Source organism: Coffea eugenioides, chromosome 10 (assembly GCF_003713205.1).
Source record: "Coffea eugenioides isolate CCC68of chromosome 10, Ceug_1.0, whole genome shotgun sequence".
NCBI classification, from domain to species: Eukaryota; Viridiplantae; Streptophyta; class Magnoliopsida; order Gentianales; family Rubiaceae; genus Coffea; species Coffea eugenioides.
In genome coordinates, this window is record NC_040044.1 from 13,248,484 (window position 1) to 13,272,881 (window position 24,398).

At 37.9% G+C, this 24,398-nt stretch overlaps 1 long non-coding RNA gene, 1 other non-coding gene and 1 pseudogene across 2 annotated transcripts; 1 reads left to right on the forward strand and 2 right to left on the reverse strand.

Moving 5' to 3' along the window:
- Positions 1 to 24,398, reverse strand: part of LOC113750462 — a 95,318-nt pseudogene that overhangs the window by 21,633 nt on the left and 49,287 nt on the right.
- On the forward strand, positions 3,001 to 4,936 carry LOC113749739. The gene is made up of 3 exons (XR_003464574.1): positions 3,001 to 3,087; positions 4,751 to 4,820; positions 4,903 to 4,936. It is a non-coding gene; the product is annotated as an uncharacterized LOC113749739 (long non-coding RNA).
- On the reverse strand, positions 22,589 to 22,695 carry LOC113750927. The gene has a single exon (XR_003464697.1). It is a non-coding gene; the product is annotated as a small nucleolar RNA R71 (small nucleolar RNA).

Sequence of the window (24,398 nt, forward strand, 5' to 3'; positions counted from 1 at the left end):
TGTTCCATCCACTTTTTCTGAAGCAGTTCGAAGTACAGAAAATGATAGATGGAAAGATGCTATGGAAGAAGAGATGCAATCTCTTCAGAAGAACAAGACGTGGAAGTTGACACAACTATCGAAGGGCAAGAAGATAATTGAATGCAAATGGATATTTGCAAAGAAAGAAAGATTTTCTGACAAGAATGATGTTCGTTACAAGGCAAGATTGGTGGCTAAAGACTACGCTCAGAAGGAGGGAGTTGATTATAATGAGGTACTTTTTCTAGTTGTTAAACATTCCTCTATTAGAATTTTATTGGCTTTGGTAGCGCAGTTGAATTTGGAGCTAGCTCAATTTGATGTGAAGACCGCGTTCCTTCACGGTGACTTAAAAGAGGAAATCTATATATTTCAGCCAGATGGATTTAAAGTTGCTGGTAAAGATAATTGGGTTTGTATGCTGAGCAAATCGTTGTATGGATTGAAACAATCACCGAGGTAATGGTACAAACGATTTGATCAGTTCATGATGGGCCAGAAGTACACAAGAAGCAAATACGATCACTGTGTGTATTTGCGCAAGTTACGAGATGATTCCTACATCTACTTACTCTTGTATGTTGATGATATGCTGATAGCGTCAAAGAGCCAAGTTGAAATTGACGAAATGAAGGTTCAATTGAGTAAAGAGTTCGAGATGAAGGATTTGGGAGAAGTCAAGAAGATTCTCGGCATAGAAATAAGTAGGGATAGAACGAGAGGCAAGTTTTGTCTGACACAGAAGCAATATTTGAACAAGGTACTACAATGTTTTGGTATGAATGAAGATTCAAAACCTGTAAGTACTCCGCTTGCTCTTCATTTGAAACTTAGCAGCTTATTATCTCCAAAGACGGATGAAGAGCGAGCATACATGGCGAAAGTCCCGTATGCTAATGCAGTTGATAGCTTGATGTATGCAATGATGTGTACGAGACCCGACATTTCACAGGCAGTTGGTGTGGTCAGCAGGTTTATGCATGATTCGGGCAAGGGTCATTAGCAAGCTGTGAAATGAATTCTACGGTATATCCAAAATACAGTAGATGTTGGAATAGTATTTGAGCAGGATAAATCACTTGGTCAATGTGTAGTTGGATATTGCGATTCTGACTATGCAAGTGATTTGGATAAGCGACGTTCTACAACTGGCTACTTGTTCACGTTTGTTAAGGCGCCAGTTAGTTAGAAGTCTACTTTGCAGTTAACGGTGGCTTTGTCTACAACGGGGCAGAGTATATGGCGATTACAGAAACTGTGAAGGAGGCAATTTGGCTTCAAGGATTGCTTGAAGACTTGGGAGTTGGTCAAAAACATATTGACGTGTTTTGTGACAGTTAGAGTGCTATTCACTTAGCAAAGAACCAGGTCCTGCATGCAAGAACGAAACACATTGATGTTCACTATTACTTTGTGCAGGAAATTCACGATGAAGAGGAGATTTTTCTCCAGAAGATTCGGACTACAGAGAATCCTGCAGATATGCTGACCAAGGAGGTTACAAGAGCCAAGTTTGAACATTGTCTAAACTTGGTTAACATCCTGCACATTTGAGTTGGCATCTGAGAGCGCAAATTTGGAAGCACCGCAAGAACCGTTTGGGTGAGAAGATATGTATTTTTGGTGGGACTAGAAATTATGCCAATGACTTTTGTGGCAGTAATTCAATCCCACAATTGTTGACAAATTTTGGCAAAAATTTAATCCTACATCAGTGGCTTAGCTTTGAAGAGAGGTACTTGTTCGCTATAAATAATCACTCCCTCTCCTCAATTCAATTGTACAAAAAATAAAAGAATTACACCAAAAAGGATTTTGTAATTCTTTTGAAATTCTTTTTTCTCCTAAATTATAAGAGCAGGCTGCTTGAGTGGTGTTCGGAAATTAGGCAAAATTTGCCGAACTCTGTTATCAATTTTTCGGGTGCTTTCTTTTTTTATTTCTTTAATTTATTCCGCACTTATTTAGTAGTTTTTTTCTATTATAGTATAGTATTCAATATATTTGTCTATATTTGTCGGGTTTATTTGTAGTGTTTTATACGGTTCATTTGGGTGCATTTTCTTATTCGTATGTATGTATTATTTATGTATACACGGATTTAGTTGTGACAATACACCGTGCACGTAAATTCTGTCTAGAAGACTGGGTTTTAAGTGGGACCACTTGTGACCCCTCCAGCCTTTCCTGGGAATTTACTTGGAATTAAAGTTCTGTTTAAGGAGATTGTTTCGACGATTTTTTCTGGGAATTACTGAATCGGTTTAATCACTAGTTGTATTTTTTAAGTGGAAAATTACTCGATTTCCCCAACACAGGCACCATTGTCCCAGCTTTGCAAATATAAGAACAAAATTCATTTAAAAAAAGATGATGTTCGATTAAAGATCATTCCCTTTCCAGTTTCCTACAAATATTGGTTGCAATGTAACACATTTAAAAATGTTTTTAACAACCTCATTCAAGTAGTTCAGTTAAAGTTCATTCACTGTGTTTCCTGAAACAAACATTAGAATTCAATTAATGCCTGTTTTCACTTTTTTTAACACCAGCTAAATTCTACCTTTTTAGCCAAAAGGCCTATTCCAGATTGTTCAAACTTTTTCTCGAGAATTTTTGACTGTTCAAAACTTCTAAAACAAAGAAAGCTTCTAGCTCTGTGTTTGGATTGTCAATTTTTGCAAAAACTGTTTTTGTCTTTCAAAAACAACCACGTATTGTAAGTCTACTACAATAAAGTCTACAGTTAAAATTTAACAAAACTACGTCGTTTTGACTTAATGGCCAAAAGACTTGTTGTCGGACTGCCTTCATCGTTGAGACCCATTCAACCCTAAACTATTTTCCCAAACAAGCAAACATTCTAGCCGCTGCAGCAAAAACATAAACCAGAGTGGATTCAAGATCTGTAAAATGCTCCGGATCTGCAACCAGTGACGTAAATCTGAGCCCATTTACGCCGTGATTCTCACCATTTTCCTACGATTGAGACACTAAATCACGGCGGGTCTTCAGCTCCAAAAAGCAACCGACAGTAGAGCATCTTCGCTGTGCAGGTCGAATAAGGTAAGCTACTGTTGATTTCCCTGCTTATTTTACCTTTTTCAGGGCTGATTATATGAGGTTAACCAGGGTGGGAGTGTTGCGTTTTGACCTTGGGGAAGCTTCAGAACGAACATCGGTCTGTTGGGTGTCTGAAATCTTTAGGTCAGCAACAAGGATATCAAATCCTTCGCTCCTATGATTATATCATTTTCTGTATGTAATAACTGAAGTAAAATCCATTATATTCAGGCCTTCCTGGAAATCTTGGATGCTAATTTAAGATGGTACGCAGTAAATTACACTCTGCTTTTTTTACTAGTTCTCATAGTCAGTCGAATTGATGCATTTGTCTGAGGAAATTTGAAAAACAGGGGAAGGGGAAGGGGAGCTTGTTAGCTCTGTATCATGCTTTCTGTGTCGGAGCGATTTCAGAAGAGATGGGAGCTCTTTTTAATGTTTTCTTGTCCTGTACTTTGTCCTGGTCTTGGTATTGGTCTGTGATTTCAATAATGGAAGGAACAGCAACAGGTCCATTGTTTTTGTATTTGATTTACTTCCCACCAGTACTCAATCTATCATACCTTTATTACCGAGCACGCAAATCCTGGAAACTGCTTGATTTGTTTATCCCCTTCCAAAATAGAGAATTGTTCAGATTATATCACTCTTTTTCTCTCTGGATAACAATGGATCATCCCTGAACTTGCACTTTGTGATTTACTGGACCATTTCTATGTGTATAGTTTTGAGGAACTGTTTACGAATTTTGACATTTGATTTAATTATTCAAACAAGCATATCCTTCTTAATGCTTGACTGGCTTGTTCGGTGAAAAAGAATAGGGTACAATTGCTCCTTAGGCAGTTAGGACACATGAAACATTATCTTTCAAGGTGAAATCCTGGTCTTGTCCAAATTGTAAATTATATGATGTGTTTGCGGTTAGCTCGGCCTTGTACCAATTTCATGTAAATTTTTCCATAGAAACCTATTAATGAATACTTCAAAGTATTCATTTTTAGCTGCAGAAGGTTGTGCTTGCAATGAATGCCTAACTAGTTTGACATGCAGCAAATCCCAATAAATTGTTTGTGGTGTTTACTTTTAATTAAGTTTGGTCTAGACATGTTCACTTTCTCTTCTGAAAAGGAATAAAGCTTACGTTGGAGTCTTGGTTGATGCATGAGATGCTCTAATGTCCATTTTCATCTATTAGATTACAAGTAAATTGTAAAACTTATGCGAAGTCATATAGGATTACAAACATTTAGAAGTTGCCAGGGAGCATTGTACCTCTTAATCCAACATGTAACCTGTCTCATTATCACCCTGTAAACCAGCTTTTTTTGTTAGACTGAACTGGCTGTAGTCATCAACTTACGCTTAGACCTTTCCTATTCTTCTTCTTAGTAAAGATGCTTGGTAGGTGTTGTTTTTGGCATCAGGTACCTTCTGTTTGTGATTTAATTGTTTTTTAACACGAATATTTTCTCTTGATTGAAACCTGGACAGAATATTCGACGGCTGTTGCTACATGTTCCAAATATTTATGTAGCTGTTTATATTACTTCAAACTTGCGCGATCAGATGTCGAGAGTCAAATTTTAGGGCAGTTTGATTTCCCAAAAGCAACTGAATTTATAGAGCAGTCTAACTTCTCCTTGTTGTCCATTCACTTATACAGGGTGGTTTACCGCTCTATATTGCCGCTGGCTAGGATTTCATGCCCCCTGTTACCCGCCGTGCTGCCAAAGGTATATTTGCCAATTTCCCCTTTGTTCATTGCATTCTATAGTATGGTTGTCTAGTATTTGACGATCCTTGTTGTTGACATAGCATTGAAGCCGATTGGGATCCAGAAATCTCTTTCAACCAGGTCTGATTGGGCGGAAAACAATATTTGGCAGTGCATTTCTAACTACTACAAGGTACCATTGTACCTCCTATAGTTTTTTTTCCATATTATGTGTCTGAAACACCATTTTAGTCATAATATGTTAGGGGGCTGACTCTTCTAAAGTTGGACCTTCTTTCTTGTCCCACGAAACAGCAAATTCGAACATTTTTTGTTCATTGCCTTGAATATTATTGTCGGATTTCACTATGCATGGTAGCATTTGTTATTTAGTTCTAGTTTTTGTCATAACTCTTAACTCTAAAGCGAAACTTCACACTACCAAAACTGGTTTTGTTCCTGATTTGCTAGTGTTATGTTGGATGAGTGCTCAATTTAACCTTTTTTAGTTCTAGATTTTTAGATTTTGTTAACAGATTTGGCTTGATCCTCATTACAATACATGATTGTCTAGTATTTAAACCTGGTTATTGCTGTATTTTTCAGTTAAGCATTGGTTATTTAAAGTGTATTTAATGGCCGACAGATTTGGGTTATCCACAGATTTGGCTGTAAAGTGTAGTTAAACGTTAATGGCTTTAAATAAAATTTAGCCGCTTATGCAATACAATCTATTTTCCTTTCTAAAAAGCTGCTTACAATCTGTTTTTTCAACTGGATTTGTGTATGGCTTATTAAGATGAGAAAACAAAGACGCCATCAAGATAAGGAGCGTTGTAATTACTCAAGGCAGCACGAAATCCAGTTTGCCAACCACCTTGTTGGGATGCATAGATATGGTGAAATTAGGGACAATATTACTACCTACGTAGTTCCCGAAATCCAGCACCGGTTAAACGGCCAGTACGGCACCTCGTTTACTGAGGATAGTATAAGGAGCAAGTATTATGCATTGCGCGGGGAGACCAAGCTGTACATTGCCTTTAAGAGGCGTGGAACGGGAATGGGTTGGGATAGCCAAAAGTTTACATGACTTATGGATGATAGCCAATGGGCCGCGATGGAGCAGGTATAACCATTTTTTGTACCTTTTTTTTATATAAACGTTTTTGTCATTTCATACGTGTATGTTCCATTAAAACTGTTTCGGCTGAATTTGTTTTGTCAGGTCAACCCAAAATACGGAAAATTTCGGAATGACTGCACCGTCTATCATTTGCTTGAGGAAGTCTTCGTCAACCAAGGAGCGACGGGAGACTTCAGTTCTGGCTTCGAGAACGAGCTCTGTACTTCAGCTGATGAGCGAGAAATGGAGACTACTACCCGACTTGCACGGGGAAAGGGATCAAGGTCCAGCAGGGACGAGGAAGCTGAAATTGAGGTAGGAGGGGCGAAAGAAGCGAAAAGAAAAGGGGGGGAAAAGAAAGCGGAAGTCGGGTGATGGCTCTGGCTGTAGTCCCATGTCCACCGCTTCTAGCTCAGTGACCGATAGATATCTCAGGGTCTGTGAAAGTATCGAGTCACTGGTTAGTCGGAAGAAGAGCTCCAGCACGAGTACCTCAGTTAGTTCTCCGAACAAGAATCGTTCTGGCCGCGATCCATCGAAGAAAACCGACTATGAAATTGCCATGGATCAACTTCGACTTATTGAGAACGTTCCTTACATGGCCAAATACAACGCAGCTGAGATATTGAAGGATAAACAAGAGCTGGCTTTTTGGAATTTAGCCAGAAGTGACGCCGACCGCATCACTTGGATGAAGTTAAAAGGCTGTTTCCCCCCTGACTCTCAGGAGCCCCCTCCTCCACCCCCCTTTTAGGTGCTTTCATTGTTCATCAGGAGTATTTATTTGAAACTTGAGTTGTTGCCTAATGTTTGTTTATATTTGAGATCTATTAGGTGTAGCATTTGCTACCGGAACTTGGACTTTATCTTTTCTGAGTGTTGTGGTCTGTATATTGAATTTGAGGATGAATACTGGTTTGTTGAGTTGTTAAGTTGTTGTGTTGTGGATGAATGTTGAGTAATTAAATTCATGATGCCTTTGTTGCCTTGATTGGTTGTTGGATAGTAGACTTTTTTTTTTAAGTTAAAACTGGTTTGCGTTCGTTTCTATTAGGTTGGATATGACTTGTTCATGGTGATATGACTGTTGTTGGACCGCATTTTTTTTTCAGGAAATGTACTGGTTTGGCTATTGCTATGTCTGATATGACTACTTATTAAGAGTGATAGTTTCACCCATGCAGGTTGTTGGAATGTCAGGAATACGTAAGCGAGTTTTTTCCTTACTTGGCCTAAACCTTACTTTCAAGAATGTATTACTTCAGCAACAGGTTCAAGAATATGATACTTTTTGAATATGTAAATAATTTCTTTCAAGAAAGTTTATCTGTTACTTCAATAACATTACTTTTGCTTGAGTCCAGATTAGTTAGTTTTTTCTCTGTTAGGTAGCGCACTATTACTTCAACAGTACGTACGATTCCTAATTTCTTAGTCAGAAAAATTTCAAGAGTTGGATAGTAAGGAAGATGTAACGGACAACGTTCCTTACTTGGCCTACAGTTTATAGTAAAGAATAAGGACTTATTTCAAGAATATGTCTAACTTTAACAACTCTTTTCAATTGTGTGACTTATTTCAAGAATTATATGAGGTAATTCAAGTAAGGGACAACGTTCCTTACTTGGCCTAAAGTTTCGAATAAAGAATAAGACTTATTTTAAGAAATTGACTTACTTCAACAAATCTTTTAAGAATTCATGACTTACTTGAAGAAGATGTAAGGTAATTGAAGTAAGGGACAAGAAAAGAGTAACTTTTGGAAGGAAAATAGCAACTTTTAGGTATGATGGTCATTTTTAGAGCAACTTTTAGGTAGGGAATATGACTTACTTCAACAACTCTTTTCAAGAATATGACTTAATTCAACAATTCTTTTCAAGAATACGTGACTTACTTGAAGAAGATGTAAGATTCTTTTTCTTATGTAAGATGCAAAACTTCTGCTTGATCCCTCAACTTGTTGGCTATAAATTGGTTGGCGGATAGCCTCGACTTATTTCAAGAAGTTATCCTCTTGTCTTACCGAAAATCGCATGTAATAGGTTTTTGCCTAATTTTGGTCCATGTACATGTTGAGTTTTATATTTCCTGCTGAATGTAGGCAAATTAAGATTGGTCTTGAATGATATCACGGCCTCCTTTTTTTTTCAGATTCACGCCCGACGCAGTTGCACAGATTACACGAAATGGAGTATGATGGTTATGTGAATGGTGGGGACTCATCTGATGATTCGGACGACGAGGAGCTCATGTTGGCCTTCGCTGCCTTTATCCTTGCTGGATTGGCCTTATTCGACCCGTACATCAACTCAGGACAGCGGCGAACAATTCGAGATGGTGCACAGTCGGGTGCTCAATATGTTATAGAGCTGATAAATGACCATCAAGACAGAATATTCGACAACCTTCGAATGGAAGCTTCCCTTTTTCCTCCAATTGTGTGACTTGTTGGTTCAAAGGGGCTATTGGGTGGCCCACCTGACACAACGGGTGGGGATTCATGAGTCCGTTGCTATATGCCTGCTGTGTTTGAGTCATAATGAGCGACATAGGGTGCTTGTCGAGAGATTCCAACGTTCTCCCGAGACAACGGACCGCCATCTACGACGCTGCCTTAGATCTCTCGTTCGATTGGGACGCGACCTGGTCCGACCGGTGGATTATCACATAACCCATCCAAGAATATAGAACAGTGCTTTGTTCTGACCCTGGTTTAAGGTTGTGAGCTACTCTGTGAAATTACAATTTCATTATGCCTAATAGCTGTGACCAACTTATGGAAAGATTTTTTTTTTATTAGGATTGCGTTGGAGCGATTGACGGAACACACGTTTCGGCCTGGTGTACAGCCGAAGACAGGGAACGTTACCGGAACAGGCATGGTAGCTTATCACAAAACATTCTAGCCATGTGTGATCACAACATGAGATTCACTTATGTCAGGGTAGGGTGGGAGGGTAGCGCACACGATTCTAGAATCTTACAAGAAGTCATACAAGATCCTAATTGTGCATTTCCGTGGCCACCAGCAGGTTAGTCCATATTTTATGACATAATTCCTTTCCTCATTGCGTCTTCAATGAGTTTTAAATATAATTTCATTATGCCAGGAAAGTATTACGCGGTGGACGCGGCTTACCAGAAGATCACAGGACTCATGGCTCCATTTAAAGGTGCACGGGGAACCGCGCAAGAGCGGGCAGTGAGGACACTCTTCAAAAAATGGCATGCACTGTTAAGAAACATTATAGAACGCACGTTTGGCGTCTTGAAGAAGCGGTTTCCAATACTTAAGGATCTCATGCCGAAGTATATGATGGCTACTCAAAATAATATTGTCCTGACTTGTTGTGCCTTGCACAACTTCATACGCGAGCATGTTCCAAATTACGCATATTTTGTTGAAGAAGAAGCAGATATAGCATTGACAGATAACATAAACTCCTTCAACCCAATGCCCGCAGCACAAGCTCCAGATATGTTGGCTGCAGGAATTGCTGAATGGAATGAAAGTAGGAGAGCAATAGCCGATATGATGTACTATCATCAACACCAGTAGAACATCTCCTGTCATTATTTGTTCAGATAGTACGCCCAATAAATTGTACACTTATGTCTCATCTATGTATTAAAAAATTGATAATTGTTTAAGTGTAAATGGCATTCAGTATTTCAAACACAGAGGAAAAAAAATTAAATGTTATTTTTCAAAAACAGTGAATCCATACACGCTTGTTTTTCAAAAACACTCTGTTTTTGAAAAATAACTAATCCAAACAACATTGACTGTTTTTCAAAAATTGAATAGTGCTGTTTTTGTAAAATACCCCAAAAAATAGCATATCCAAACGGAGCCTAGATTTTCAAATACAAATCTATAGTAACACCCCAAAAACACCTCAAGAACCATCCAAATACAACTAATAAAGACACCAAAAAATAAACTCTACAAAAAGCATCACCACCCCAGCCACCCTCTTTGTCTATCACCAACCCCCCCGGGTGCGCCACCCTTCTGCAGCCACCTCTCCTCTGTTGAATTCAAAGCCAAGCCTCAATTATTGACTTTAAAATAGCCAAAATTGTTGAATTATTTGGCACAATTACAATCCCACATCGGTGGGTTTATGAATTGGAGAAGGTTTTGAGAACTATAAATAAGCTATCTACCTTCTCAATTAAGACACACCAAGCAAGAGCATCATAACTTGCTTCCTTCTCTATCTTTGTAATATTTCTTCTCGTGAAATATTAAGTTGTCAGTAGTATCTGAGGACGTAGGCAAATTAACCGAAACTCGTTAAATTCTGGTGTTCTATTTTATTGTCTATTTAGTAGTTATATTTGTTGGTATATTTGTATTGAGTTATTGTGCAATTAATTGCATATATAGGTGATTCTGTCTAAAAAATTGGTACTTAAGCAGACCAGTGTGCCTTACCAAATATTTCCTAGGAATTACCATTTTACAATTTTAAGTACAATAATTTACTTGTTATACCTTAATTTGGTAGAGATTCCACAACAATTGGTATCAGAGTTCAAGGTTTCTTAGTATGCTCTGTGGTTGCAGTATAGTCTGATCTTCCATATCAGAAAAAATTTCTTGGGCTATTGTTATTCTACATTTAGGAGCTACTAAATATAATTTGTAGAGATGGCCGAAAGTAGATCTTCATCTATAATGCAAGCATCGACAAGCTCGTTATCGTCTATTATGGCAAGAAATGCTATGATGAATGCAAAATTAAATGTGGAGACATTTGATGGTACCGGTCATTTCGGTATGTGGCAAAGTGAGATTTTAGACGCGCTCTTTAATCAAGGTCTAGACATTGCCATCGAAGAAGAGAAACCAGAAGAGATTGAAGAGAAGGAATGGAGGATGCTAAATCGTTTAGCTTGTGGTACAATTCGATCGTGTCTTTCAAGGGAACAAAAATATGTGTTCTCAAAAGAAACTTCTACAAATAAATTGTGGACTGGATTGTAGGAGAAGTTCTTGAAGAAAAATTGTCAGAATAGGCTCAATATAAAGAAGCGTTTATTTCGCTTCACTTATGTTCCCGGCACAACTCTAAGTGATCACATCACTAATTTCAATCAGTTAATCACTGATCTGATAAATTTAGATATGACATTTGAAGATGAAGATTTGGCTCTCATGTTGTTGGGATCTCTTCCTGTGGAGTTTGAGCATCTTGAAACAACTCTACTCTATGGGAAAGTTGAGGTGTCCCTCAGTGAAATTAGCTCTGCCTTGTACAGCTACGAGCTCAGAAGAAAAGACAAGCAAAGTAGCAGAGATGGAGTAGCAGAAACTCTAGTAAGTAGAGGACGCTCACAAAAATAGAAAAAGGGGACGAGAGGTAGATCCAAGTCGAGAGCTAGACTAAGCAAAGATGAGTGTACTTTTTGTAGAGAGAAAGGGCACTGGAAGAAGGACTGCCCAAAGCGGAAGAGTAGACCTGACAAGGTAAAAGCTGTTGCGGATTCAAATGTAGCTGAGTGCATTGATCAAGACTCAGACTTTTCATTAGCTGTCATGCCTACTGGTCATTCTAGTGCATGGCTATTGGACTCAGGTTGTAGTCATCATATGACGTCCAATAGGGAATGGTTCTTTGATTTCAAGGAACAAGAAGGTGGAGTCGTCTACACGGTAGATGAGACCACATTAGCAACAAATGGGGTTGGTTCAATTTGGTTGAGAAATCAGGATGGGTCAATTAGGATTCTAACTGATATCCGATATGTGCCAGAATTGAAAAAGAACCTCTTCTCTGTGGGAGTACTAGAATCAATGGGTTATAAGGTATCGGCATATAATGGAGTGATGAAAATCATTTCAGGTGCATTGGTGCTAGTGAAAGGAATCCGAAAAAATAATAACTTGTATTACTATCAAGATAATGTAGTTGTTGGAGTAACAGCAGTGGCTTCCAGTGATGATCGAGAATTAAAAGTAACCAAATTATGGCATATACGCTTAGGGCATGCCGGAGAAAAATTCTTGAATTTTCTGATGAATCAAGGACTATTGAAAGAAGCCAATGTTTGCAAGTTAGATTTTTAAGAGCATTGTGTCAAAAGGAAGCAGACAAGGGTAAAATTTGGCATTGCAATTCACGATACCAAGGGTATTTTAGATTATGTGCACTCTAATGTGTGGGGACCTTCCAAAACAACTTCTCTGGGAGGCAAAAATTATTTTGTTACCTTTGTCGATAACTTCTCTCGAAGAGTATAGGTGTATACTACGAAGGCGAAAAGTGAAGTATTGAGAATTTTCATCAAGTGGAAAAAGATAGTGGAAACTCAAACAGAAAGAAAGATCAAATGCCTTCGAACAGACAACGGAGGTGAATACACTAGTGATCCGTTCATGGAGGTCTGTGAAAATGAAGGCTTTGTTCGGCACTTCACAGTCAGAGATACACTACAGCAGAATGGAGTGACAGAGCGTATAAATCGGACATTGGTGGAGAAAGTTCGGTGTATGTTGTCCAATGCTGGGTTGGGCAGACAATTTTGGGTTGAGGTTTTAGCATATGCAAATCACCTCGTTAATCACTTACCATCAACTGCTATTGGCGGCAAAACGCCATTAGAGAAATGGTCAGGAAAACCTGCTACAGATTATGATTCCTTGCATGTGTTTGGTTCTACTGCATATTATCATGTTAAAGAATCAAAGTTGGATCCAAGGGCGAAGAAGGCGCTCTTTATGGGGACCACGACAGGCATTAAAGGTTATCGTCTTTGGTGTCCCGAGACGAAAAAGATAGTTTTCAGCAGAGATGTCACCTTTGATGAATCTACCATGTTAACAAAACTAGATGTACAGCAGAATGATGGTACTCCACAACAGGTGGAGAGCACTTTGAAACAGGTGGAGTTTGAAAGAAGCATTATCAGACTAGCGGTGGATATAGGAGCAGATGACAGAACTCCTATGGTAGAAGAAGAATCAACTGAAGAAGATGTTTCAGTTGGAGAGTCTTCACTGCAACTTGAATCAATTGCATTGAATAAGCCAAAGAGAAATATTAAAGTACCTGCTCGGTATGTTAATATGGTAACTAATGCATCTGCAATTGCAATAGATGAAGTTCCTACCACTTATTTTGAAGCTGTCCAAAGTTCAAGGAAGAAAAATGGATGACAGCCATGGAAGAGGAAATGCAATCCCTTTATAAGAATCAGACTTGGCAACTTGTCAATCTGTCAAAGGGAAAGAAGGCAATTGAGTGCAAGTAGGTATATGCAAAGAAGGAAGGATTTCCTGACAAGTCTGGTATTCGCTACAAAGCAAGACTGATGGCTAAAGGCTACGCTCAGAAGAAGAGAATTGATTACAACGAAGTGTTTTCTCCAGTCGTGAAACATTCCTCCATTAGAATTTTATTGGCTTTGGTAACACAATTGGATCTGAAACTTGTCCAATTAGATGTAAAAACTGCGTTTTTACATGGTGACTTGAAAGAGAAAATCTACATGACTCAGTCAGAAGGATTCAAAGTTGCTGGTAAAGAAAATATGGTGTGCAATCTTGACAAATCGTTGTATGGATTGAAACAGTCTCCAAGGTAATGATACAAGCGATTTGATAATTTTATGATGGGGCAGAAGTATACAAGAAACAAATATAATGACTGTTTATATTTGCGCAAGTTACGAGATGGATCCTACATATATCTTCTTCTTTATGTTGATGATATGTTGATAGCTTCCAAGGATCAAGGTAAGATTAAAAAATTGAAATCTCATCTGAGTCGAGAGTTTGAAATGAAGGATTTCGGCGAAACCAAGAAGATTTTCGGCATGAAGATAAGCAGAGATAGAAGATTGGGGAGACTTTATTTGACTCAGAAAGAGTATCTTAGTAAGGTATTAAAGAGGTTTGGTATGAATGAAAAGACCAAACCTGTTAGTACTCCACTTGTTCCTTATTTCAAACTCAGTACATCGTTATTTCCAAAGAATGATGCAGAATGAGAATATATGACAAAGGTACCATATGCAAATGCAGTGGGTAGTTTGATGTATGTTGTGGTGTGTACAAGACCCGACATTTTACAAGCAGTTGGAGTTGTGAGCAGGTACATGCATGATCCTGGCAAAGAGCATTGGCAGGCTGTGAAATGGATTTTATGATATATTTTGAACACCGTAGATGTTGGATTAGTATTTGAGCGGGATGAGAAGATTGGTCAAGGCGCAGTTGGATATTGTGATTCCGACTACGCAGGTGATCAAGATATACGTCGATCAATGACTGGGTATGTATTTACACTTGCTAAGGCACCAGTCAGTTGGAGCTCTACCTTACAGTCAACGGTTGTTTTGTCTACTACAGAGGCGGAGTATATGGCAGTTACGAAGGCTGTTAAGGAAGCAATTTGGCTTCATGGGTTGCTTGATGAATTGGAAATCGGACAGAAGTCTATCGAAGTTCATTGTGATAGTCGGAGTGCTATTCATTTAGCAAAGAACCAAGTTTATCATGCAAGAACGAAACATATCGACGTACGGTATCATTTTGTGAGGAAGATTTTAGAAGATAATACGATATTATTTCAAAAGATTCAGACCAAGGAAAATCCTGCTGATATACTTACGAAGGTTGTGACAACTATCAAATTTCAATATTGTTTGAATTTGATAAATGTTGTGCACAATTTAAAAATTGGAGCTTGACAATGCATTTGAAGACACCACCGAATTTTGAGGGAGAAGATTTGTATTTTTGGTGGGATTAGAAATTATGCCAAGGTGGAGATTTGTTGAATTCAAAGCCAAGGCTCAATTATTGACTTTGAAATAGCCAAAATTGTTGAATTATTTGGCACAATTACAATCCCACATCGGTGGGTTTATGAATTGGAGAAAGTTTTAAGAGTTATAAATAAGCTCTCTACTTTCTCAATTAAGACACACCAAACAAGAGCATCATAATTTGTTTCCTTCTCTCTCTTTGTAATATTTCTTCTAGTGAAATATTAAGTTGTCAGTAGTGTCCGAGGACGTAGGCAAATTAGCCAAATCTCGTTAAATTCTGATGTTCTATTTTATTGTCTGTTTAGTAGCTATATTTGTTGGTATATTTGTAGTGAGTTATTGTGCAATTAATTGCATATATAGGTGATTCTGTTTAGGAAATTGGTACTTAAGCAGGCTAGTGTGGCTCACCAAATATTTTCTGAGAATTACCATTTTACAATTTTAGATACAATAATTTACTCGTTATACCTTAATTTGGTAGAGCTTCCGTAACATCCTCCTCCCCTCTTTCCTCCTTCACCTTCCCTCCCCTTCCCCCTTCTCTCCACCCTCCTCTCCCCTGTCATTGGAGAAAGGGCGAAAGAGAGAGGAGGTAGGGGATATGGGGTGGTGGGAGGTTGAGATAGGGGAAGGGAGAAGTATAACTTTTAAAATTTTAAAAATATCCCAAAAAATTCAAAATTCTAAGGACACCCCCAGACCATACCATACATATGTTTTCTGCAATTACATCTATAGTAAAGTTTTAAAAAACGCCACCAAGAAATCTAATGCATTCAACCCTTTAAACCTTCTTACATATTCACTTTTCTTCTTTTTTGGAACTGCAAACCAATTCTAGTCCTGAGCCTATCTTCACTATCCTATTGATAAGACTGATATGAGGCCAAAAGGAAACATAATAACGGAACAAAGAATTTTTCTGCAGCAACGGACAAACAGACTGCATATGTTAGAAAACTATAAAGATACTGTGGCTTCTGGATTATGGATCAACACAAACAGTGCATCTACCAACTCTGCAAGATTATGTGGAGGTATGTTTGTTGCCATTCCAACCTGACAACATATTGCTTATGGAATCATATACAAACACACTAATAAGAGGTCATCATATGCATAGGTAATATGCCTCTTTCACACTATAGACCACTAGACCAGAAATAGATTAAAAATTGTGAAAATAGACATAAAAAAACACAACATCCATAAGCAAAAAATATTACTGCTATCCCAGAGGAACCATTCAGCAACAAGTTAGGAATCCGGGCAGGAAGTAATGATGGTTCCTTTTGCGAATTATCAAAATTTGGAAAAAAAAATCAACCTGCAGAAAATGGTATAGATGGTAAAGAAATAGGGTCACAACACGATATAGAAAGCCTACAAGATTGGATGTTCAAGGAGAAAAAAGTACTGACAGTATCTTGATCTAGATCAGCCAATAACATTTCCTCTGTAAGTGCCTGAAAGTACAAATTCATGATGATAAATACAATTTTAATTTCAGTTTTACTTTAATAAAACCAGAAAACAATCAAGGTAATTATGTGAGTGCAAACTCAATAATCATAAGCTCATTTAGAATTAGCACTGATAGAATTTTCAGGACGAAAAACCTAGCAAACATTTCCATCTTGTTAATTAGGAGGTGTATAAATCAGCCAAAGAAGAAGAGCGGAGAAATAAAAACATTTATTTAAAAAAAAGGACTTCCATTTCTCTACCATTAATAACTAAAGAAGAGGAAACAGAACAAAAGAAAAAGTAATTACAACACATTCCTTCAACTCCACTCAGATCCTGAAATTGATACTTCAAGAAAAATGCAGAGAAACTCTAACAACACTTTTCCAAGCAAGTTCAGACAAACTTTTCAGAGCATGCTAAGGTCCAGAAAGATAATATCATACAAGAAATGAAATATAAACCCACTTCCAGCTGGCACTCGGTATAACGCATTGCAACAGAAGGATTAGCATCAATAGAACCAAAATTGCCATGCCCGCGAATGAGTGGGCATGGCAAGGAAAAATCCTGGAGACATATAAACAACAATATAAGGAACTAAAAAACTGTTAGGACTGGCTCAGGAATAAACAAACTAAAATTAGAACAAAATAGGCAGTATAATCGACCATATAATGTTTAGGCGGTAGACACCAGTCATATAATATTTAGGAGGTAAAACCGACCATATAAAAGGGTTGTGGCAATCCAATAAAGACAAATAACAAATCAAAATAAAAGGCACCAAAATTTACGTGGTTCGATCAAATTGACCTACGTCCATGGGGGAGGGAAGAGCAAAATTTCTACTATAAAGAAGAAAATACAAAAACCATAGGAAAGTGGTTCTTAGGCCAAAATGGCACTTACAAAAGAATTTAGGAAATATTCCTAAACTCAAAATAAGAGAATCTAAAATATTTGACTACAAATGGGTTAGATGATCCAAGAAACTAATAACCCATATAATGCTCTCTTGAATGATGCGACTAATTTCAACACAAGCCCCCTTTATTTATAACTATCAAAGGGAAGGCTTTCCATTGGTTTCTTCTGATGTGGGATAAGGGAGAAAACTCCCTTACCGATGTGGGACATGCCACATCAACAAATCTCCACCTTGGCGCGTTCCTAACATCGACAATAGCAAAATTGCTCAACCTTCTCCATATAAGCCCTAATGGGTCTAAATCACCAACAACAAATACCAAGTCCAAATACTGCTTGAACTTGTAAATTGGAAGAGGCTTCGTAAACATGTCAGCAGGATTTTCCTTGGTATTGATCTTTCGAACAAGAACTTTCCCTTCAGCAATGATATTCCGGATAAAGTGATATTTTATATCAATGTGCTTTGTTCTCTCATGATACATCTGGTCTTTAGTCAAGTGTATAGCACTTTGACTATCATAGTGAATATCCGTAACACTTTAATGTAGATTCAACTCGCCAAATAATCCTTTTAACCACAAGACTTCTTTGATTGCCTCAGTCACTGTCATATATTCTGCCTTCGTAGTAGATAGAGCCACAACGGGTTGTAAAGTAGCTTTCCAACTGATTGCACAACTCCCAATGCAGAATACCTAGCCTGAAAGTGATCTTCTTCTGTCAAAATTTCCGGCGTAATCTGAATCTACAAAACTAATCAGAGTGATTTTATTTCTTCCAAACTCCAAACAAGCGTTTGAAGTCCCTTGCAAGTATCTAAGAATCCACTTCACAGCCAGCCAATATTCTTTATCTGGACAAGACATATATCTACTAACAACACGACTGCTTATAAAATATCCGGATGATTACAAATCATTGCATACATAATACTGCCGACTGCACTGGAATAAGGAATCCGTGTCATATAATCTTCCATTTCATTTGATTGTGGTGATTGAGCAGCAAATAGCCGAAAATGGCTAGCAAGAGAAGTACTTACAGGTTTTGCATGTTTCATGCCAAAACGCTCCAGGACTTTATTCAGGTAATTCTCTTGGGTCAAGAACAACTTTCCTACTCCTCTATCTCGTTTAATATCCATGCCAAGAATTTTCTTAGCTGCTCCCAAATCTTTCTTATCAAATTCACTTTTTAGCCGTAATTTCAAATTGTGATTTTCTGACAAATTCTTGGCAGCAATGAGCATGTCATCAACATACATCAACAAATAGATAAAGGAATCATTATCTAACTTTCGAAAGTAAACACAACTATCATATATGTTCCTCAAATAACCATGACCCAATATAAAGGAATCAAACCTCTTATACCACTGTCTTGAAAATTGTTTCAATCCATATAAGGATTTCTTCAACAAACATGCATAGTCTTCCCTATCTTTAATTTCAAAACCCTGGAATTGTTTCATATAAATTTATTCTTCAAGTTCACCATGTAAGAAGGCTGTGTTAACGTCGAGCTGTTCTAACTCCAAATTGTACATTGCAACTAAAGCAAGTAAAACACGAATAGAGCTATATTTAATAACAGGTGAAAACACATCATTAAAATTAACAACTTGTACCTGACTATAGCCCTTTGCTACCAATCGTGCTTTATACCTTACATTTTCAACCCCTGGAATACTTTCCTTCTTCTTGAAAACCCACTTGCAACCAACTATTTTCTTATCTGATGACGGCTTTACAAGAACCCAAGTTTTATTCTGATGAAGAGATTCAATTTCTTCATTCATCACAATCAATCACTTTGCAGAATCATCACAAGAAACTGCTTCTGAATAGGTGAAAGGCTCACCAACTGCATCAATTTTTTCTGCAACAGACAAAGTATATTCAACAAAATCTGAATATCTTTGTGGTAGTCGAATATTCCTCCTTGGTCTATCACTGGCTATAGAATACTCCTCTTCTTCTGAATTATTTTCAACAGCAGATTCAGGTGCATCTACTAGTACTTGCTGAATAGAAGATTTGGTATGAAAAGGACCAGAACTGCCAATATCAAGTTTCACCTGATTCTGTGTACTATCAGTAGTACAAGGACTAGAAAACTCTTTCTTGAAAGATAACATAGACAGTTCATCAAAAGTAACATCTCTACTGATCACAAATTTTAGAGATTTGGGATCAGGACACCATAATCTATATCCTTTCACCCCAGAAGCATACCCAAGAAAAATGTACTTTTTAATCCTAAGCTCCAATTTTTCGTCATTCACATGCATGTATGCTGGATTCCCAAAAACATTTAAATTGGAGTAATCAGCAGGAGTACCTGACCAAACTTTCTTAGGAGTTTTGAAATTAAGAGATGCAGAAGGAGAACGGTTGACAATATAACAGGCCATATTGATCGTTTCTGTCCAAAAGTCATTTGTTAACCCTGAATTGGAGATCATTCATCTCGCTCTCTCCAAAAGCGTTCTGTTCATACGTTCGACCACACCATTTTGTTGAGGCGTCAATCTGACAGTGTGATACCGAACAATTCCTTCATTTTTGTAGAATCTATCAAATTCACCTTCACAAAATTTCATGCCATTATCTGTTCTCAAACGGTTAACATGTTTTCCTGTTTGTTTCTCAATCAAAACTTTTCATTGCTTGAAAGTTAGGAAAATACCATTTTTATGCTTAAAAAAATATACCCAAACTTTTCTTGAATAATCATCAATGAAAGTTAACATGTACCTGGCACCTCCATTAGAAGGAGCACGAGAAGGCCCCCAGAGGTCTGAATGAATGTAGTCCAAAGTTCCTTTCATCCTGTGAACTGCCGGCAACTGGAAGCTAACTCTCTTCTGCTTTCGAAAAATGTAATGTTCATAGAATCCCATCTTTCCAATACTTTGACTACCAAGAAGACCTCGTTTGTATAAAATAGATAAGCCTTTCTCGCTCATGTGCCCCAATCTCATGTGCCACAACTTGGTGAAATCAGAATCGAACAAAGATGATGTTGAAACAACAGCAGCACCTGTAACAGTAGATCCTTGCAAAATATATAAAGTACCAGATCTGTGTGCCTTCATAACAACAAGAGCACCTCGAGTGATTTTGAGAACTCTACCTCCACCTGAATACCTACATCCAATAGACTCAAGAGTGCCCAAAGAGATGAGATTTTTCTTCAAATCTGGAACATGTCTAACATTTGTGAGTATTCTCACAATACCATCGTACATTTTAATCCGGATTGTACCTTTGCCAATAACTTTACAAACGGCGTTTGATAGGATGTTAATTGTTAGTAATTTTATTGTTAATTTTCCTCTTTGTCCTTACCAAATATTGCTTTAATTGTCAACATATATTTATATTTGGTATTTGGATATATTTATAGGAAGTGGAACGGAAAAGCGTTCAAAAAATGGAGACCTTCTTGTGAAGATTGCTACACACGTGAGAGACTTCCAAAAACTTCACATACCTGGCCTACATGATGCTAAACAATGGATTTCATTTCCTTTGTGCTGATGAAGAATTGCCTTCTTATTATGAAGTCCACTAGCAATAAGATCAGTGGGGACCACGTAGAAAGTTGATGGATTGATTTAGAAATTTGATTCTTCTTTTGGGAGATATATTCATTAGCCATGTGTTGGCTTTGATGATGGTAGCTTTTCCACTTTCTTCCTACGTGACTAGTTTCTCCTATGAAACTAGTGCTCAAATAAAATAAGGGAAGGTATTAGACTAGTGGCTCATATATGAGTGCACGGAGTAGAAGATAGGGAGTTGGTTGGTTTTAGAATAGGGGTTGTTCATTCTTTTGGGATGTGAAGTTTTCTTTAGTGGTTTGCTTTGTGTTTCTTCCGTCTCTTCCATTAGACTAGTCTCTTCCATGAGACTAGATTTATTGTATTAGACTATGGAGAATCAATTTCTTATTCTAGATTACTGTCAAGAAACGGATGCCTTTGAATTCAATTAAATTGTGTGAAAATTTTCTTATGAGGCGTGGCTAATCTTCTCATCTAGTTAAGAATCAACGTGACGACGCAGTCTCGAATATCTGTGAGATCGAATTAATTTTCATGTGTTCCTTAATTTGTTAATATTTGCATGTTTTCTATTTGAATTTCCATGGGATTATTTTATTAATTGGATATCAAGGGCCCGATGTGTAATTTGACTTATTAATCTCGTGTCAAATTAATCAATTAAATCCGTAATTATTTAATTGATTAATATTAGTGGCAACTAGTATTTTCACATACTAGGAAAACGTGCAATCTGATTTAAATAACCCTCGTAGCGTGTTATTAATTTGGGTTAGACTTTTCTAGTTTTTAAATCAATTAGGAAATTAATTCCTACGGTCGTACTTAGAAGTATTTCCTGATTAGGGATAATCAACGGTCATACCTTGGTTATCAATAAATTAAGAAAAAACTGGTCGTCAGAGCTTATCGGCAACTATAACTAATCTGTTAAAAAAATTAAGTGAACCTTCTTTGCATCAATGATCGGATGAATGGACTGTGTCTGAGAAGTTGTATCCTTGGCTAGAATTTATTTATTATTTATTTAATCTCTATTTACATTCGTGTTAATTAATTATTTATTTTTGGTTCAATTGTTTAATTATTTTTAGTTTAATTCTGATAAAAAAAAATCCCTCGTGTCCCGAACTTGAAAAAAATTAAATTTTTTCAATCCCTGTGGATTCGACCCTACTCACTACTATACACAAAAATTTATATTTTTCTCGAGTAGATATTTATTATTGTACAAACTCGACACCTGTCAATTTTTGGCGCCGCTACCGGGAACTGACATTAATTATTTGTTTCTTTTTGAGTTCATTTTTGCTCTAATATTCTGGTACTTTTCGAGCGTATGTCTCATTTTTCTCGTACAGGTGAATTAATTTTAGACCCTAAGGTAGAGAAGATCGCGCGTAGAACAAGGAAAAAGACCAGACAACTCAAAGAAGAGCACTCCAGAGCTACATCTCAGAGACTTGAGCCAGAAAGTGAATCAACATATTCGCTTGGTGAATCTTCGAGTGATTCGGATCAAGAAGAAGTCTCTATGGCGAGCGCACGAACACTAAGGGAGTTGGCTGCTCCTAATTTAAATCAGCAACCTTTATGCATTACTTTTCCAAATTTGAATGATGACACTCCCTTTGAACTAAAATCTGGACTAATTCATCTCTTGCTATCTTTCCATGGTCTACCAGGTGAGGAGCCCTACAAGCACTTGCAAGAGTTCGACGTCATTTGTAACAGCATGAAACCCCCAAAAATTACAGAAAAGTAAATAAAGATGAGGGCCTTCCCCTTCTCTTTGAAGGATTCCACGAAAGACTGGCTCTACTACCGACCGCCTGATAGTATCACCACGTGGGACCAACTGAAGAAAAAATTCTTGGACAAGTACTTTCTAGCGTCTCGAGCAGCAAGTCTAAGGAAAGAGATATGTGGTATCAAACAACACCCAAGCGAGTCTCTCTATGAGTACTGGGAACGGTTTAAGAAACTGTGCATCAAATGCCCTCAACATCAGATAAGTGAGCAACTGCTCATCCAATATTTCTATGAAGGACTACTCTTCAAGGACAGAAGCATAATCGATGCTGCAAGTGGAGGGGCATTGGTAAACAAAACTCCTCGAGGAGCATGGGAGTTGATTGAAGGGATGTCTGAAAACTCACAGCAGTTTCGTTCAAGAGAGGACATCCCTACGCGAAAGGTAAATGAGGTAGAAACGTCCTCTATCCAACAGCAGCTCTCCGAATTGACGTCCTTCATGTGACAACTAGCTGTGGGGAGTGCCTCACAAGCCAAAGTGTGTAGAGTATGCACTGTCATGGGTCATCCTACAGAAATGTGTCTACTGGTTCAGGAAGAAACTGCAGAACAGGTGAATATGGCTGGCCACGTGCCCGCGCCAAGAAAGCAGTACGACTCATACTCAAGTACCTACAATCCTGGTTGGAGGGATCACCCCAATCTTAGTTATGGAGGGAATAAACAGTCTAACTTTGTGCTAAATAGACAGCAAGGGCACCCACAGCAGTACCATCCTCGCCCACCACCACTCCCTTCAAACTCAAGTCCGTCCATGGGAGAGATGATGAAGCAATTACTTGCTAATCAACAAAAGACGGATTCAGACCTGTAAAATATGAGGAATCAACTGGGACAGGTGCAATCATTGCAAAATCAAATGAATCAAATGACCATAACGATCAACCATTTGGAGTCCCAAATTCAAGGGAAGTTGCCATCTCAACTTGAGATAAATCCAAAGAATGTAAGCGCAATGACCTTGAGGAGTGGCAAGGAAATCCAAGGACCTAAACCTATGATTCATAAAGATAAGGACGAGGAACGGATTGAGAAAGAGTTGGAAAGGGATGGCAGAGACAACAAAGATACAAAGGTACTCCCGAACCCAATTAGTACAGTTAAGACTAATCCACCTCCCTTTCCTAGCAGGTTAGAGAAACCAAAAAAGCAAGACAAGGAGAAAAAAGTCCTAGAGATCTTTCGCAAGGTGGAGATCAACATACCCCTGTTGGATGTGATTAAACAAGTACCCAAAAAGGAAAATATTTTGGAGGGACTTGTGTGCCAACCGCAAGCGGTTGAAGGAGGATGAACGAGTTATAATTGGAGAGAATGTTTCAGCAATTCTACAAATGAACCTTCCACCAATATGCGGGGACCCAGGTATGTTTACTATTTCTTGTAGGATAGATAATATTTTGATTGAAAAGGCCAGGTTAAACCTAGGAGTCTCGATTAATGTCATGCCAAAGTCCATTTATGCTTCCTTGAACTTAGGCTCTTTAAAAGAGATTGGGATAATAATCCAACTAGCTGACAGGACCAATGCATACCCTGACGGGTTGATTGAAGATGTTTTGGTAAAAATTAATGAATTAGTTTTCCCATCTGATTTTTATGTGCTCGACATGGAGGATGAATACTCCCATGATCCGTCACCTTTATTGTTAGGTAGACCCTTTTTGAGTACAGTTCGAACCAAAATTGATGTTAATAAGGATACTTTGTCTATGGAATTTGATGGTGAGATTGTTTACTTTAACTTCTTTCAGACCATGAAATATCCATCCTATTCAAATGTTAGCTCTGTTTTCTCAATAAATGTTATTGACCCTGCTATACAGGAGATTTTTGAAATTGAAGGCAGGGATGAGTTAGAGGTCGCCTTAACCAGGCACTTCGAGTCCAAGACAACCTCT